Source organism: Tamandua tetradactyla, chromosome 12 (assembly GCF_023851605.1).
Source record: "Tamandua tetradactyla isolate mTamTet1 chromosome 12, mTamTet1.pri, whole genome shotgun sequence".
Taxonomy (NCBI): domain Eukaryota; kingdom Metazoa; phylum Chordata; class Mammalia; order Pilosa; family Myrmecophagidae; genus Tamandua; species Tamandua tetradactyla.
The window spans coordinates 63,648,994-63,665,948 of NC_135338.1; the positions used below are offsets into that span (position 1 = coordinate 63,648,994).

At 38.3% G+C, this 16,955-nt stretch overlaps 1 protein-coding gene across 14 annotated transcripts in view; it reads left to right on the forward strand.

The window, feature by feature from the left end:
• WDR20 (WD repeat domain 20) overlaps window positions 1-16,955 on the forward strand; it is a 103,138-nt gene that overhangs the window by 16,580 nt on the left and 69,603 nt on the right. Inside the window, exon 1 of one of the 14 annotated variants that reach the window (XM_077123603.1) lies at window positions 1,889-1,999. The exons of the other annotated variants lie outside the window; for them this stretch is intronic. The gene's annotated coding sequence lies outside the window, so the exon portion shown is untranslated. Of the gene's footprint in view, window positions 1-1,888; window positions 2,000-16,955 lie in introns of those variants that run through there. 14 annotated transcript variants of the gene reach the window in all.

Here is a 16,955-nt window from a genome sequence, read left to right on the forward strand (position 1 = left end):
ACATGTCCACCAAAATCAGGCTGTCTCCAGTGAATGCTTGCATATGCTCAGGGTAATAGGGGAAGGAATGTTCTAGCAATCCCCTTATCCACTAGGGAATTGTATTTTATCTTTCCAGGTTGACACACTTGAGTATTTGTGGGTTTCAGAGAGAAGTGGCAGGCTGCTCTAGAACTGTCCCTTACACCGTTTAGTTTCCTTTATTATTAGTGAGAGATAGCTTCACAGTTTATAAACATTTACATAGAGCATTTACATAGAGCTCTATGGGGATAATCTGATTGTTATTCCTGCTCTGTAGAAGAGGAAATTGAGTCAGAGCGCTTGAGGTACCAGGATAATAATGGTAGGATTAGTGTCACTCTTTGCCCGTTGTTTATTTCCTGCCTGAACTTAAAGCTGCCATCCCAGGAATTGTAAGAATTTCAAATAGGCTATCTCATTTTTGGAGTCGTTTTAGCAGTTGAATTTGAGATGGCTCCAACAAGGCATATGTTGGCTTTTTGTATGACAGCTGTGTGACCTTGAGCAATCACTTAACATCTCAACCTTAGTTTTCCTTTTTTATAAACAGTGGTAAGAAGATCTGTCTTGCGTACTTGACTTTTGTTTTTGTTTTTAGGATTTAATGAGATAATTATGTATAAAAAACTCTTTTAAAAAATGGCAATGTTGTATATGCAATGCAGTATATTATTCAGCCACAAAAAAGGAGTGAAATTCTGATCCATACTACAATATGGATGAACCTTAAAGACATCATGTTGAGTGAAATAAGCCAGACACAGAAGTCTGACTATTGTATGATTTCAGTTATATGACATACCTAGAATTAGCAATTTCAGAGAGATAGAAGCTAAATTAGTTTACCAGGACCTGAGGGACAGGGGCAAATGGGATGTAAGTGCTTAATGGCTACAGAATTTTTGTGGGTGATGAAAAATTTAATGGATGGTGGCGGTAGTGGCGCAATACTGTGAATGGAATTGATATCACATATGTAAGTTGTTAAAATGGGAAATTTTGTGTTGTGTATATGTTGACATGAAATTGTTTTTTAAATGGCAAGGTTCCATATAAATGTAAGATGTTTCTTAAGGTTGTGGAAGAAGAAACCAAAGGGCTGTAATTGGTTCGTAATTATTCTAATATCTCTCCCTTTTTGTGATTTGCTAATTGACTGCTATTTTCTTTCATCTGGAGCACTGCAAGAGAAAGAGAGAAGCTGGGTAAGAATGGGGAGAGTGGAGCAAACCTTAGAGACCAGAGAGGTTACAGGGAGATTACTGGTAGAGTTATGTGGTAATTTTTAAAGGGAGAAGAGACTGGGGAGGAAAGAAAGCAGACACAAGGAACTCAGCTTTATCCAATCCTTTGAAAGAGATGTGTGGATGGTATTAACTTTATGAGAATTTAGGGACTGTGTCAACCTGGATGGGAAAAATAAAGATAATGTTATATCTTTAGTTTTACTAATCTCTCACTGAAATTTTATAGTGGCTAGTGGATCTCCCACTAGATTCTGTTATTCAAAGTATAATGAACTTTTCTAAATCCTAAATTACTTTGGTATAGTATATCCTGTATTTCATTATATTGGTTTCTTTTATAAACTTAGGTATTTAAAAATAATATTGTGAGGAGTCCATGGCACAAGAAAGTTTAATAAGTCTTGGTTTACCTCCTTTAGTATAATATGTATGATTGAATGTAAGAGAGTAGCTGATTTCTCATGTCACGTTATGAGAAACTTTTTTGTTAACTGCACAAAGAGGTCTCAGTGGTATCCATGGTGCTTCTTCATTCTCCTGTCAATAATTTAGAATTCTTAGTTGTTGATGTCATTTTCTTCCTTATCATTCTTGTGCCCTTGCTGCCCTGACTAGAGGGAGAAATTGGGGAACTGCTCTACAGGGTTGATGCTGTGTTCCTGTTGGTTGTATTAGAAGACGATTACAGTGCCTCTCAGTTTCAGTGGGAGCTCAGAGTCTTTAGCAAGGTGACATTTGAAATGCATTTAGTTGGGTGGTCAGGCTGCAGAATGAGGGGGTGTTAGACCAAGAACCAGAAGCCCACATCTTAGTGCATGCTGCACTGTGGGGGTTGAAGCTAGGGTGAGGCTTGGAAGAATAGGATTCCTTTTCTTAGGAAGAGTTACTTAAATGTTGGTTAGATCCTGGCTTCTTTTAGAATTTCTTAGTTGGGTTTAACAATTTTTAAATGTATTTTCTTTCTTTGGATAATGCACTTCTGAGGTAATTGACTATGTTAGCTATCCTCCTAAGGACTTATGCCAGCAAATTGTACCAGCACCATCCCTTCTTGCTTCTCTGCTACATCTCTCTGTTTCTCAGTTTTTCACTCCTCCCTCACCACTTTCTGTAGCACTAGTGCTGACCTACCTGGCAATTTCAGTAGCTGTGCAAGTGACTCTTATAGCATGTTTGCAGCTCCATTTTTTAAACTTTCTCCTCTATTCCTCCACCCGACCTCAGACATCCACCTTATAGTTACGCCTTAGATCCTGTCCTCACCAATGACCACATCGCTGCTGTGATCTCAGTTTTGCACGTTTATGTGGCTCCAACACCCATCTATAAAACAGGGTTATGTTCAAAGAGGTTTAGTTTCCATTTCTCTCTTCTCCCCTCAGTATCCTTCCTCTGAGGGGAAGAATAATCATTTAATTCGTTTTGGTCCTGTTTGTCTTTCTGTTGTTTTTTAAAAAAACATGTTTGAACAGAGATTTGAAGGAATTATATATAGTGTTTTGTATCTTGTTTTTCTGCCGAATAATATGTATTGGAGATTGTTCCATAGAGAGCGTCTTTACTCTTTCTCATAATTGCTTTATAGTCCATGCTGTGGATATACCAGAATTTATTTAACCATATGACTCTTGATTGTTAGTCTCTTTTTTTATTACAAAGAAAGTGCTGCAGAGAATAACCGTGCATGTATATTATTTTGTGTGAAGGCGGGTGTATATCTGTAGGATAAATTTCCAGAGGAAATAGTGCTGGGGCAAAGGCTAAATGCAGTTGTATTTTTGATAAATTGTATAATTCCCTCCATAAGTGTTGCATTATTTTGTACTCCATGTATGTGGGAGTGCCTCTTTCACCACAGCCTTTCCTACATTGCCTTTTGTATTTGATCTGATAAGTGAGAAATTAGTGTAGTTTGTTTTTGTCTAGGGATGAATGAGAATGAGCCTATTTCTATATATTTAAGAGCCAATGAATATATTTTCCTGACAACTGTCTCTTTTATGCCCCTTGTCCATTTTTCTATTGGATTTTTAGTTGTCTTGATTGTTAGGAGCTATTTGTATATTAGATAAGTTCTTTGCCCATGATATGAATTACAGATATCCTTCTTCTCAGTTTGTCATTTGTCTGTCCTATGACTTTACTTATGATGTGTTGGTTTTTGCTTTTGGCCATGAAGACTTTTTGTATTTTTTTGTAGTTAAATTTATTAATCCTTTCTTTTATAGCTTTTGTATTTATTTATTAATTGGTACCAGTTACCATTCTCAAAGGTTTAAATTAGAGGAGACAGATTTTACATTTTAATATTTGAGAGTTAGGTTTATGACAATTTTCTGGAAGTGAGACATTGGAATGTACTATGTAAGGAATTGGTAGGCTATGATTTGTTACTGTTTTTTTAGGATTAAGTATGTCCTAGTATATTAAAATATTAGGGATGTTTTGGTTTACAAGTTATAGGAAGCCCAACTCAAACTAACTTAAACTTTAAGGGAAATTTATTGGCTTATGTCAGTCACTAAAACTTCCAGGCATGGTTTGACTGGGGTTATAGTTCTGTTTTGCTGAGATTCTCTTGGTTCTGCCTTCATTATGTGTCACCTGGCTTAAGTAGCAAGACAGTGGTAAATGCTCTAAGGTTCACATCTCTGTACCACATGGACCAAAATGAGAACCAGTATCCACAAGAGTAAATAGCTCTTCTAGTCACCTTCTCAGGTCTTTTTTCACAGAAGCCCCCAGCAAACAACCTCCTTTGACTCATTGCCCCAGTCTCTTCCTGAACCCTCTCTTGTGGCCCAGGTAATATTATGCACCGATCAGCTCAGTCTTGGCTAACTCACAACTTTAGCAAAAGGTTGGATTATTCAGTGCCTTGATTGCTCTGGAGCCCATCCTGGAGCTGGGGTGAGTACATACCAGAAGAGGAAAATAGATCTAGAGGGAGATATTGGATAGAGAACCGAGAGATGCAAACTACGCTGAAGGTCTCATACTAAATTAAGTATTGGGGATCCACATTATAATAGACACAATTCCTTTAGTCAAGAGAGGAGCTCTTAGCGAGATGAACCAGTAAAGCAGGATTACAACACACTGACATTGGCACACTGATTGACTTCAACTCTGGTTGCACTGTACTCTTGCCTGGTTTGGAAACTTGTCTCTCCTTTGCACTAGCTATTTGACTATTATGAATATTCTACCACCTTTTTATACAATATAGGAATATTTTGTTCACATTCTGTCTCTCCTGCTAGACTGAATCTTGAGGGCAGAGACCATAATTTAGTCGTCTTTATAACTACTCCATACACTGTGACATAGTAGGCACATTGTGTTCGTTAAGTGAGTGAATTGGTTGAAGTAGTAGTCCTCCTAGGACTCCTCAGTTGAGTCCATCAGATAATCTTAGAATCCCTTTCATAAGCTATATATGTTCAGCATTAGTTACTTTAAAGGTAGGCTTGCTTGCCCTTTTTGCACTGATTGAGAGGCCCTTAGGCTAATTGTCACAGCCTTGTATGTTGTGCTGTTAGAATTTGTATAGACTAACCCAGGAAATGGCCATGTCTAGTGTTTTGGTTGCCTGAAACTAGCTTTGTTTGGAAACTACATCATTCTTATCCTGGTGTCCGAGAAGAAAGTGCTCACACTCTTCCAGAAACAAGAAGCTTTGCTACTACTATCCCTTCTTGCTTCTTTCTGCTTAGTTATAGGAATTGCATGATTTCTTACATTGCTTTTTGTTTTCTCTGGATTGTGGAGTAGGTGTACACATAGTTAGCAAAACTGAGATAATATTAGCTCAGATAATTTTAAAATGCTGAATATTGTGCTTAAGGCTTCCTTGATGCCACAGTAGTTTGAGTTGTTCACAGAGCTCAGAGAGCAGGGGACAGGCTGAGCTGGAGAAGATTCCCAGAGTCTTGACTGATGTTCTGCAAAAAGCAACACTAAACTAAACTTAGGACCATTCATCTTGCCTCCTGGCCACAACTGCTAATTGAAGATTTGGGCATCTGACTCACAGCCTTCCTTTCCATTCCATTCCTCCTGTCATCTTGGGTAGTTTCGTATCCACTTGTGTGACCCATCAAGTGCTTTGGCTCCTCTGTTTCTTGGCTTAAACATCTACCTTCACTGACTTCCTCCAGTCGACCTCTGCACCTTTGCCCTTAGTCACACTCTGGGATTTTTCAGCTCCGAAATTAATAGTCCAAATAGAATGAGCTTTTAATTCCTCCACTCTAGTGTGACCCCAGCACCCCCTCCTTTTATTTCCCCAGGGTACTGGTTATTCAGCTTCATGTCATCAAGTGCATTAGACAGCATTCGGGCCACCACTTCTTTGTCCTCTGAGCTGCATTTGACACAGTTGGCCATTTTTTCTTTTTTAACTTTTTTTATTGTATACTATAACATATATACAAAGCAAAGAAATAAAAAAGCAATAGTTTTTCAAAGCATTCTTCAAAAAGTGGTCACAGGATAGATCCCAGAGTTTATCATGGACTACCATATGATCCTCTCATATTTTTCCTTCTGGCTGCTCCAGAATGTGGGAGGCTAGAGGGCTTAAATACTTTTTTATCATCACAATCGACTTTTGTTTTCCTTCTTTTTTTGTGGACAATAACATATATACAAAAAAGCTATAAATTTCAAAGCATAGCACCACAGTTAGTTGTCGAACATATTTCAGACTTTGACATGGGTTACAGTTTCCCAATTTTAGGTTTTTACTTCTAGCTGCTCTAAAATACTGAAGACTAAAAGATATCAATTTAATGATTCTGCATTTTCCATATTCATTTGTTAAGTCCTATCTTCAGTATATAATTCCACCATCACCTTTAATCTTTCCATACCTCTTTTTGGGGTTGTTTGGGCTATGGCAGTTCTAAAAATTTTTGATACTGTAAGGGTCTGTCACTAAAATGGGGTAGGGAGATGGAGCTATTTGATGTTCTAGAGAGGCTGCGCTCAGTTTCAGGACTTATCTGGACCAGGGACCCATCTGGAGGTTGTAGGTTTCTGGCAAGTTACTCTAGTGCCTGGAACCCTTGTGGAATCTTATAAATTGCCCTAGGTGTTCTTTAGGATTGGCTGAAATGGTTGGGGGTTGGCAGGTTATGATAGATAGCAAGCTCTCCCTGAAGCTTGCTTAAGGGCAACCTCCAGAGTAGTCTCTCGACTCTATTTGAACGTTCTCTGCCATTGGTACTTTATTATGTACACTTCTTTTCCCCGTTTTGGTCAGGATGTAATTGTTGATCCCACGGTTCCAGGTCAGGATTCATCCCTGGGAGTTGTTTCCCACATTGCCAGGGAGACTTTCACCCCTGGATGTCAGGTCCCACGTAGGAGGGAGGAAAATGATTTCACTTGTAGAGTTGGGCTTTGAGTCTGAGGCCACATCTGAGCAACGACAGAGGTCCTCCAGAAGTAACTCTTAGGCATGCCTATAGGTAGTCTAAGCTACCTATATAAGCTTTCTATATGCTGCCTGTATAAGCTTCACAAGAGTAAGCCTCATGATCGAGGGCATGGCTTATTGATTTGGGTATCCTAAAGTTTGACACAGTATCAGGGAATTCCCTGATGGTAAGGTTTAATAGTTCCGTAGTCTTTCTTCCCTCCCTCAGGGGACTTTGCCAGTACTTTTTATCTGTTTGGTATACTCTAGGATGTATCCAGGCATTACAATAATCTATACAGGATTAAAGGACCTCTTTCTCATTCTGTGGTACCTCTGTTTCAGTTGTTCAAATGAGCTATATAGATAGGTTGAATCAGATTATGCACTACAGAAAATTTCTATTCCAGATCAAATAAACCTTTCTTCTGTTGGTTTCAAAGAATATGTGTGGTTCTAAAATATAGGCACTTTCTTCCTTACCCCTATGCTCTGAATTACTTTAACCCCAACCTGTTTGGCTTCGTTCTTATCTCTAAATATCAGGTTATATATATAAAACAACCTCTCAAAATTCAGAAATAGTAATCACCACTCCCGACGTAATGTGTCTGCTCTAAAAGCTTACAATCTAGGCCCCTGTTTTCTTTTCTTTTTTTAAAAATTTTTTTACATGGGCAGGCACCGGGAATCGAACCCGGGTCCTCTGGCATGGCAGGCAAGCATTCTTGCCTGCTGAGCCACCTTGGCCCACCCTAGGTCCCTGTTTTCTTATAAGCATTTTCTAAAGGTGACCATACTGTTGTTGTTTTTTTGTTTCTGACTTATTTTGTCTCACCAAATGTCCCACATGTTCATTCACATCGTTGCATGCCTCATGACATTGTTCCTTTTTGTCGCAGCACAGCCTTCATAAGTATACACCATCATTTGCCAATCTACTTCTCCATCACTGCATCCTTCAGCCACCTGCATTCATCAGGCATCATGTAGAGGGCCCAAAGTCCACTGTCCATCAACATTCTCAATCTTAGATAATTTCATTGTTCCCAAGAGACAGAAAAACAATAAATACACCCTCACCAAATTGGAAATCTAAACCTCCTCTGAACTCTTGTCCCTCCTCCCATTATTTACCTCTGCTGTTGCTATGGTTGTGCTGATGATTTCTTTTTTTTTTTCTCTCTTTTATTTATTTATTTTTTAAATTTATTTATTAATTAAAAAATAAAGAAACAAAATGAAACAACATACATAATCAGTATGATAATTTCTTTTTGAACATAGCTCATAGCATGCAATAGCAGTTTTCCCCCTGTACCCTGGACTTAAACACTCTTTTTTTGTTGTTGTTGCTTTTTTTTAAGGATTATAATATTTATTTTTAAAAAATATAACAACAAGAAAATGAAGTGTTCTTAACATATGATCATTCCGTTCTACATATATAATCAGTAATTCACAATATCATCACATAGTTGTATATTCATCATGATGGTACTTTCTTAGAACATTTGTATCATTCAGAAAAAGAAATAAAAAGAAAACAAAAAAATTTGTACATACCATACCCCTTACCCCTCCCTTTCATTGATCACTAGCATTTCAGTCTACTAACTTTATTTTAACATTTGTCCCCCTATTATTTATTTTTATTCCTTATGTTTTACTCATGTGTCGATAAGGTAGATAAAAGGAGATCAAAGACAAGGTTTTCACAATCACACAGTCACATTGCAAAAGCTAAATCATTATACAGTTATCTTCAAGAAACATGGCTACTGGAACACAGCTGTACATTTTCAGGCAGTTCCCTCCATTCTCTCTGTTACATCTTGACTAACAAGGTGATAATTTATTTAATGCGTAAGAATAAGCTCCAGGCTAATCTTTCGACTGTGTTTGCAATCTCTCAGCCATTGGCACTTTATTTTATCTCATTTTGCTCTTCCCCCTTTTGGTAGAGAAGGTTTTCTCAATCCCTTGATGCTGAGTCCCATCTCATTCTAGGATTTCTGTTCCACGTTGCCAGGAAGGTCCACACTCCTGGGAGTCATGTCCCTTGTAGAGAGGGGGAGGGCGGTAAGTTTGCTTGTTGTGTTGGCTGGGAGAGAGAGAGACCACATCTGAGCGACAAAAGAGGTTCTCTTGGGGGTGACTCTTAGGCCTAATTTTAAGTACGTTTAACCTGTCCTTTGCGGAGTTAAGTTTCATATGAATAAAACCCCAGGATTGGGGGCTCAGTCTGTTACCTTGGTTGTCCCCACTGCTTGTGAGAATATCAAGAATTCTCTACTTGGGGAAGTTGAATTTTTAGGCACTCTTATACAAGAATCATATCTTTGAAGTAATTCTTACAAGAACTCATTCATATTTCTTGTGTGAGTCAGTGGGACACGTAGTTCTATACAACCGCTTCAATCTTGTTCATCTTTCATATGGTAATATTACTTCTAGACCCAATGGAGAATCACCTTTGCTCCTATCTATTCCCTTACATTGGAGTTCAGCCTCATTAGCTAACAGTTCATCCATCTCTAGTTCCTGTGTATCCCTAAGTTCCCTATTTTCTGTATTGTAAATCTCTGATTATAGCTTTATGCTGGTCAAAAAAGTGGAATCATACAGTATCTGTCCTTTTATCTCTGGCTAATTTCACTCAGCATCATGTCCTCAAGCCTCATCCATCTTGTCATATGCTTCAGGATGTCATTTTATCTTACTGCTGCATGATATTCCATCGTATGTATATACCACATTTTGTTGATCCACTCACTTGTTGATGGTCATTTGGTTTGTTTCCATCTTTTGACGATTGTGAATAATGCTTTTATGAACATCGGTGTGCAAATGTCTGTCTGCATCATTGCTTTCGGCTCTTCTGGGTATATACTAAGTAGTGCTATTGCTGGGTTATAGGGCAGCTTGATATTTAGTTTCCTAAGGAACCGCCAAACACTCTTCCATAGTGACTGCACCATTGTACGTTCCCACCAGCAGTGCATAAGTGTCCCAGTTTCTCCACATCCTCTTCAACATTTATAGTTTCCTGTTTGTTTAATAGCAGCCATTTTTATAGGTGTGAGGTGGTATCTCATTGTAGTCTTGATCTGCATTTCCCTTATAGCCAGTGAAAGTGAGCATCTCTTCATGTGCTTTTGAGCCATCTGTATTTGCTCATCAAAAGAATGCCAATTCATATCTGTAGCCCATTTATAATTGGATTGTTCTTTTGTTGTTGAGTTGTATGATTTCTTTGTATGTACAAGAAATCAAACTCTTGTCTGATATGTGATTTTCAAATATTTTCTCCCATTGAGTTGGCTGCCTCTTCACCTTTTTGACAAAGTCTTTCGAGGTGCAGAAGCATTTGATTTTTTGAGGAGTTCCCATTTATCTATTTTTTCTTTTGTTGCTTGTGCTTTGGATGTAAAGTTTAGGAAGCTACCTCCTATTACTAGGTCTTGGAAATGTTTCCCTACATTTTCTTCTAGAAGCTTTATGGTACTAGTTCTTATATTTAGTGTTTGATCCACTTTGAGTTAATTTTTATGTAGGGTGTAAGATAGGTGTCCTCTTTCATTCTCTTGGCTATTGATAGGCAGATATTCCATGACAAATTATTGAAAAGACTATTTGGTCCCAGTTCAGAGGATTTGGGGACCTTGTCAAAAATCAGTTGACCATAGATTTGGTGGTCTGTTTCTGCACTCTCAGTTTGATTCCATTGGTCAGTGCTTCTATCTTTGTTCCAGTACTATGCTGTTTTGACCTCTGTGGCTTTATAATTGGTTTTAAAGTCAGGGAGTATTAATCCTCCCACTTTGTTCTTCTATTTTAGGATGCTTTTAGCTATTTGGGGTCTCTTTCCCTTCCAGATGAATTTGGTAGTTATCTTTTCTAAATCTTCAAAGTAGGTTGTTGGAATTTTGATTGGTATTGTGTTGAATATGTAGATCAATTGGGGGAGAATTGACATCTTAAGTATATTTAGCCTTCCTATCCATGATAGGAATGTCTTTCCACCTATTTGGATCTCCTTTGATTTCTTTTACCAATGTAGGTAATTTTCTTTGTACAAATCCTTTATGTCCCTAGTTAAATTCATTCCTAAGTATTCTATTCTTTTAATTGCTGTTTTGAATGGAATTTTCTCCTTCACTGACTACTCAGCTAGCTCATTGCTTGTGTATAGAAATGTTGCTGATTTTTGCACATTAATTTTATATCCCGCCACCTTGCTGGATTTATTAATTCAAATAACTTTGCTTTAGATTTCTCATAATCTTCCAAGTATAGTATCATATCATCTGCAAATAATGAGAATTTTCCTTCTTCCTTTCCAGTTTGCGTTCCTTTTATTTCTTTGCCCTGCCTAATTGCTCTAGACAGAACTTTTAGTACAATGTTGAATAATAGCGGTGACAGTGGGCATCTTTGTCTTGTACCTGATGTTGGGGGAGGGCTTTCAGTCTCTCTCCATTGAGTATAATGTTGGCTATCCGATTTTAATATATTCCCTTTATCATATTGAGGTAGTTTCCTTTGACTCCTGTCTTTTGGAGTGTTTTTATCAGAAAAGGATGGTGAATTTTGTTGAATGCTTTTTCAGCATGACTCAAGATGATCATGTGATTTTTTTTCCCTTTTGATTTGTTAGTGTGCTGTATTACATTAATTGATTTTCTTGTGTTGAACCATCCTTACATTCCTGGTATAAACCCCACTTGGTCATGGTGTATAATTCTTTTAATGTGCTATTGGATTTGATTTGCTACTATTTTATTGAGAATTTTTGCATCTATGTTCATTAGGGAGATTGGCCTGTAGTTTTCCTTTCTTATATCATCTTTACCCGGCATTAAAATGATATCAGCTTTGTAAAATAAGTTAGGTAGAGTTTCTTTTTTCTCAGTTTTTTTGAAAAGTTTGAGCAGGATTGGTGTTAGTTCTTTCTGGAATGTTTGCTAAAATTCTTCTGTGAAGCCATCTGGCCCTGGGGTTTTCTTTGTAGGAAGATTTTTTTTTAAATTTTTTTAATCAATTTTTAAATTTTAAAAATAGATAATACAAGAAAGAAACACAAACATTCTTAACATGTAATCGTTCCGTTCTACATATATAATCAGTAATTCACAATATCACATCGTTGCATATTCATCATCATGATCATTTCTTAGAACATTTGCATCAATTCAGAAAAAGAATAAAAAGACAACAGAAAAAGAAATAAAACGAAAACAAAAAAAATTATGCATACCATACCCCTTACCTCTCCCTTTCATTGATCACTAGCATTTCAAACTAAATTTATTTTAACATTTGTTCCCCCTATTATTTATTTTATCCCGTATGTTCTACTCATCTGTTGACAAGGTAGATAAAATTTCACAGTCACACAGTCACATTGTGAAAGTTATATCATTATACAGTCATTTTCAAGAAAGATGACTTTACATTTTCAGGCAGTTCCCTTCAGCCTCCCCATTACGTCTTGAATAGCAAGGTGATATCTATCTAGTACATACACATAACCTCCAGGATAACCTCTGGACTCAGTTTGGAATCTCTCAGCCATTGACACTTTGTTTCATTTCACTCTTCCCCCTTTTGGTGGAGAAGGTTTCCTCAATCCCTTGATGCTGAGTCTCAGCTCATTCTAGGGTTTCTGTCCCACGTTGCCAGGAAGATCCACACCCCTGGGAGTCATGTTCCACGTAGACAGGGGAGGGTGGTGAGTTTGCTTGTTGTGTTGACTGGAGAGAGAAGCCACATCTGAGCAACAAAAGAGGTTCTCTTGGGGGTGACTCTTAGGCCTAATTTTGAGTAGGCTTGACCTATCCTTTGTGGGGTTAAGTTTCACATGAACACACCCCAGGACTGGGGGCTCAGCCTATTGCTTTCGTTGTTCACACTGCTTGTGAGAATATCAAGAATTCAACTTGGGGAGGTTGAATTTTCCCCGGTTCTCACCATTCCCTGAAGGGGACTTTGCAAATACCTTTCCACTCACTGATCAAATCACTGATTTGATTCATCAGGGCATCACTCTGGACAAACCAACTAAATCTCATGTCCTATACAAGGTTCCATGTACTTATGTTGTTCAACCAAGCTGTCTACATAAATTATATTAGGAAATGCACTAGTCAAAATATAAATATTGTACCAAGTAAACATTTTTTGCTTTAGTCTCACACAGAAGTTGAAATTTTAAAATATTAATTACCATCTATTTTCAGCACCCTGCAGTAATGACATTCTTTGTAGGAAGATTTTTGATGACTGATTGAATTTCTTTACTTGTGATTGGTTTGTTGAGATCTTCTATTTCTTCCTGAGTCCGTGTTGCTTGTTTGTGCGTCTCCAGGAATTTGTGCATTTCATCCAAGTTGTCTAGTTTCTGGGCCTATAGTTCTTCATAGTATCTGCTTATGATTTCCTTTATTTCTTCATGCTCTCTGGTAACACACCCTTCTGATTTCTCATTTTGTTTATTTGCATTGTCTCTGTTTTTTTCTTTGTCAGTCTTGCTAGCGGCCCATCAATTTTATTGATTTTTCTCAAAGAACCAACTTTTGGTTTTATTGATTCTTTTTATTGTTCTTTTGTTCTCCCATTCATTTATCTCTGCTTTAATCTTTGTTATTTCTTTTTCCCTATTTGCTTTGGGGTTAGTTTGATGTTCTTTCTCAAGTGCCTCCAGGTTTGCTGTTAAGTCCTTGATTTTTACTCTTTCTTGTTTTTTAATGTAGGCATTTAAGACAATAAATATTCCTCTCAGCCCGGCCTTTGCCGCATCCCATAAATTCTTATAAGTTGTATTCTTATTTTCATTCATCTCCTGGTAGCTACTGATTTCTGTAGTATTTTCTTCTTTGACACACTGGTTGTTTTGGAGTGTGTTAATTAATCTTCATGTATTTGCGAATGTTCTCATTCTTTGGTGGTTATTGAGATCGAGCTTCATCCCATTGTGATTATTGAAAATGTTTTGAATAATTTCAATACTTTTAAATTTATAAAGACCTGTTTTGTGCCCCAGCATATGCTCTATCTTGAAGAATGTTCCATGAGCACTAGAAAAGAATGTATAACCTTGTGCTTTGGGGTACAAATATATGTCTATTAAGTCTAATTCATTTATTAAGTTATTTAACTTCTCTGTTTCCTTATTGATCTTCTGTCTAGTTGTTTTATCTATAGAGGAGAGTAGTGTATTGAAGTCTCTTATTATTGTTCAAACATATATGGCTACCTTCAGTTTTACCAATGTCTTTTTCATGTACTTAGGAGCTCCTTGATTGGGAGCATAAACATTTATGATTGTTATATCTTCTTGGTGAATTGACCCTTTAATTAGTATATAGTGTCCTTCTTTTTCTCTTTTGATGTCTTTACATTTAAAGTCTATTTTGTCCAATATTATTATAGCTACTTCAGCTTTCTTTTGCTTACAACTGGCCTGGGAAATCTTTTTCCATCATTTCAGTTTCAATCTATTTGTACCCTTGTGTCTAAAATGACTCTCTTATAAGCAGCACATAGCTGGATTATGTTTCTTTCTTTCTTTTTATTAATTTTTAATTTTTTTAAGAAAATATAACAACAAACAAACGCAAACATTCTTAACTTATGATCGTTCCATTCTGTGTATGTAATCAGTTGAATTATGTTTCTTAATCCATTCTGCCAATCTGTATCTTTTAATTGGTTAGTTTAGTCCATTAACATTCAGAGTTACTACTCAAAAGGCGTTTCTTGATTCCACCACCTTATCTTTTTTATTTTATTTGTCAGATCTATATATTTCTTTTTGTATTCTTTAAATTACCCTTAGTGGTACTCTTCAGTTCTGTGCGCTCCTGCATACCTCCCTCTCCTGTCTTTTTTTTTTCAGCTGGCAGAACTCCTTTTACTATTTCTTGTTGGTCCGGTCTCTTGTTGACAGATTCTTTCAGGATTTCTTTGTTTGTGAAAATTTTAATCTCTCCCTCATTTTTAAGGACATTTTGGCTGAGTACAGAATTCTTGGCTGGAAGTCTTTCTCTTCCAGGATCTTGAATATATTATACCATTGCCTTCTCACCTCTGAGGTGCTAGTTGAGTGGTCTGAACTCAGTCTGACTTGATTTCCCTTGTATGTAGTAGATTGTTTTTCTCTTGCCGCTTTCAGAATTTTCTGCTTCTCTTTAACATTTGACAGACTGATTAGTATGTGCCTTGGGGAAACCATATTTAGATTTATTCTATTTGGAGTTCTTTTGACCTCTTTGACTTGTATATTTATATCCTTTATGAGGGTTGGAAAGTTTTCCCCATTATATCCTCAACTACTCTTCCTGGCCCTTTATTCCTTTCTTCTCCTTCTAGGACACCAGTGATTCTTATATTTGTGTTCTTTGTTGTGTCTATCATTTCCCTGAGTTCCTATTCAGTGTTTTCCATCTTTTTGCCATTTTCTGTTTTGAGTCTTCGAAGTCAATTATCCCATCCTGTATATGACTTACTCTTTCTTCTGTCTTTTCAAATCTGGTGTTGTGTGCCTCTAGTATGGCTTTTATTTGGTTAACAGAGTCTTTAATCTCCATGATTTCTGCTATTTTTCTATTATTCTTTCAAATTCCCCTTTGTGCTCTTCTACTGTCTTCTTGATCTTCTTTATGTCATTTGCTATCCCACTTATTTTATTAGGTAGAGTTGTATGAACATCTTTGATTAGTTGTTTCAATGTCTGTGTCTCCTCTGGTATTTTAATTTGGTCATTAGGCAGGGCTATATCTGTCTGCATTGTGATATGCTTAGTGACCTTCTGCTGTCTTCGTCGCATGTAGATATCTTGATTGATTTACTTTGGGACTTGATTTCTTTCAGTAGTCTAAGGCCTTGTGTTTGTGGGATGGTTGTACAGCAGGGAGCAGGGCACAGGGTGGAGCACTCAGTACAGTGATTTGTTTCAGGGCAAGTATGGGCGCAGTTTTGGGGATGTTACGCTGGTCCTTGTGAACCTGGGCACTGAGCAGACAGGGAGGATGTATCTGTGACAGTACACCAGTCTGGGGGCAGTAACCTTGGTATGCCCTGATCTAAGGCATGGGGCCCTTTGTGTGCATGTATAAAGCTGTGGCAGCAGGTTGGTGTTTCACCTTTGTTGGTTGGGGGTTGATGTGACCTGGCTGCACAGATTGGCAGTTTCTCAGAACTGGGAAGTGAGGCTGAGGGCTGTGTGCATGCACAGTCTAGGACTGCTGTAAAGTTCAGTTCCTAGAGCTGAATGACATGATTGGGGACCTGTGAGCATACATGGGCCTGGGAGTGCCGTAAATGGATGCACTGAGTTCAGGGAGGGTGGGGTGAGGCTGTGCGGCACATGGGTGGGGGTCTGGGGTAGCCTAGGTATGGAGCTTAGTGCCCTCAACCTTTATGCACTGGCAACAGCCTACAGGAAACAGGGAGGGGGTCGTAGTGCTTGGGAGGGGTGTAGGAGAGGTGAGTTGGGCTGCACTTGGGGGTGGGGGTGTGGGGCAGGTGCATGCACTGGGGGCTGGTGGAGTGGGGGTACCTGGAGTGCTAGGAATGGGAACGGGTAATGGGGTTTGGGTGCATGGGGTATGGGGTCAGTCACCGGTTATGGGGCTGTGCTGGTGAGGGTAGCGTGCCCGAGGAACGTGACCTGACTTACTTCCTTGTCCCTTGTTCCTGTCTGTGCACTCTCACGGTCACTGCAGCTCTGTGCCAGGTTCCAACTTTCTGCCTCTTAGTTTCTCGGTCTCTGCATTCAGGGCTGCCGCATTTGGTGCCGAAGGCTCTCCCAGGTCAGCGACACTTCCGAATTGCTGCCTCAGTCATCCTCCTGTCCCTTCTCTAACTTTTCCGTGGAGTGGGGCTAATCTTAAACTATTCTAGTCAGCCATCTTCCCAGAAGTCCTCGACCATCTTCCCAGAAGTCCTCGACCATCTTTTCTTTTTTGAAACACTCCTATCTTGACCTTTAATTGCAATTTTCTTCCTTCCTTCTAGCCCAGTCACTACTTCAACTCCTTTGCCAGTTCCTTCTACTCAACCTTGTCTTTAAAGCACTTTTTTTTTAAACGTGGCTGGGCATCAGGACGTGAACCTGGGTCTCTGGCATGGCAGTCAAGAACTCTGCCACTGAGCCACTGTTGCCCTCAATCTTGTCTTTAAATATTGGATTTCCTTTATGACTCAATCCTATTCTCTCTGTCTCTGTTATATCTGAAATTCCATTTCCCTTTTGTTCC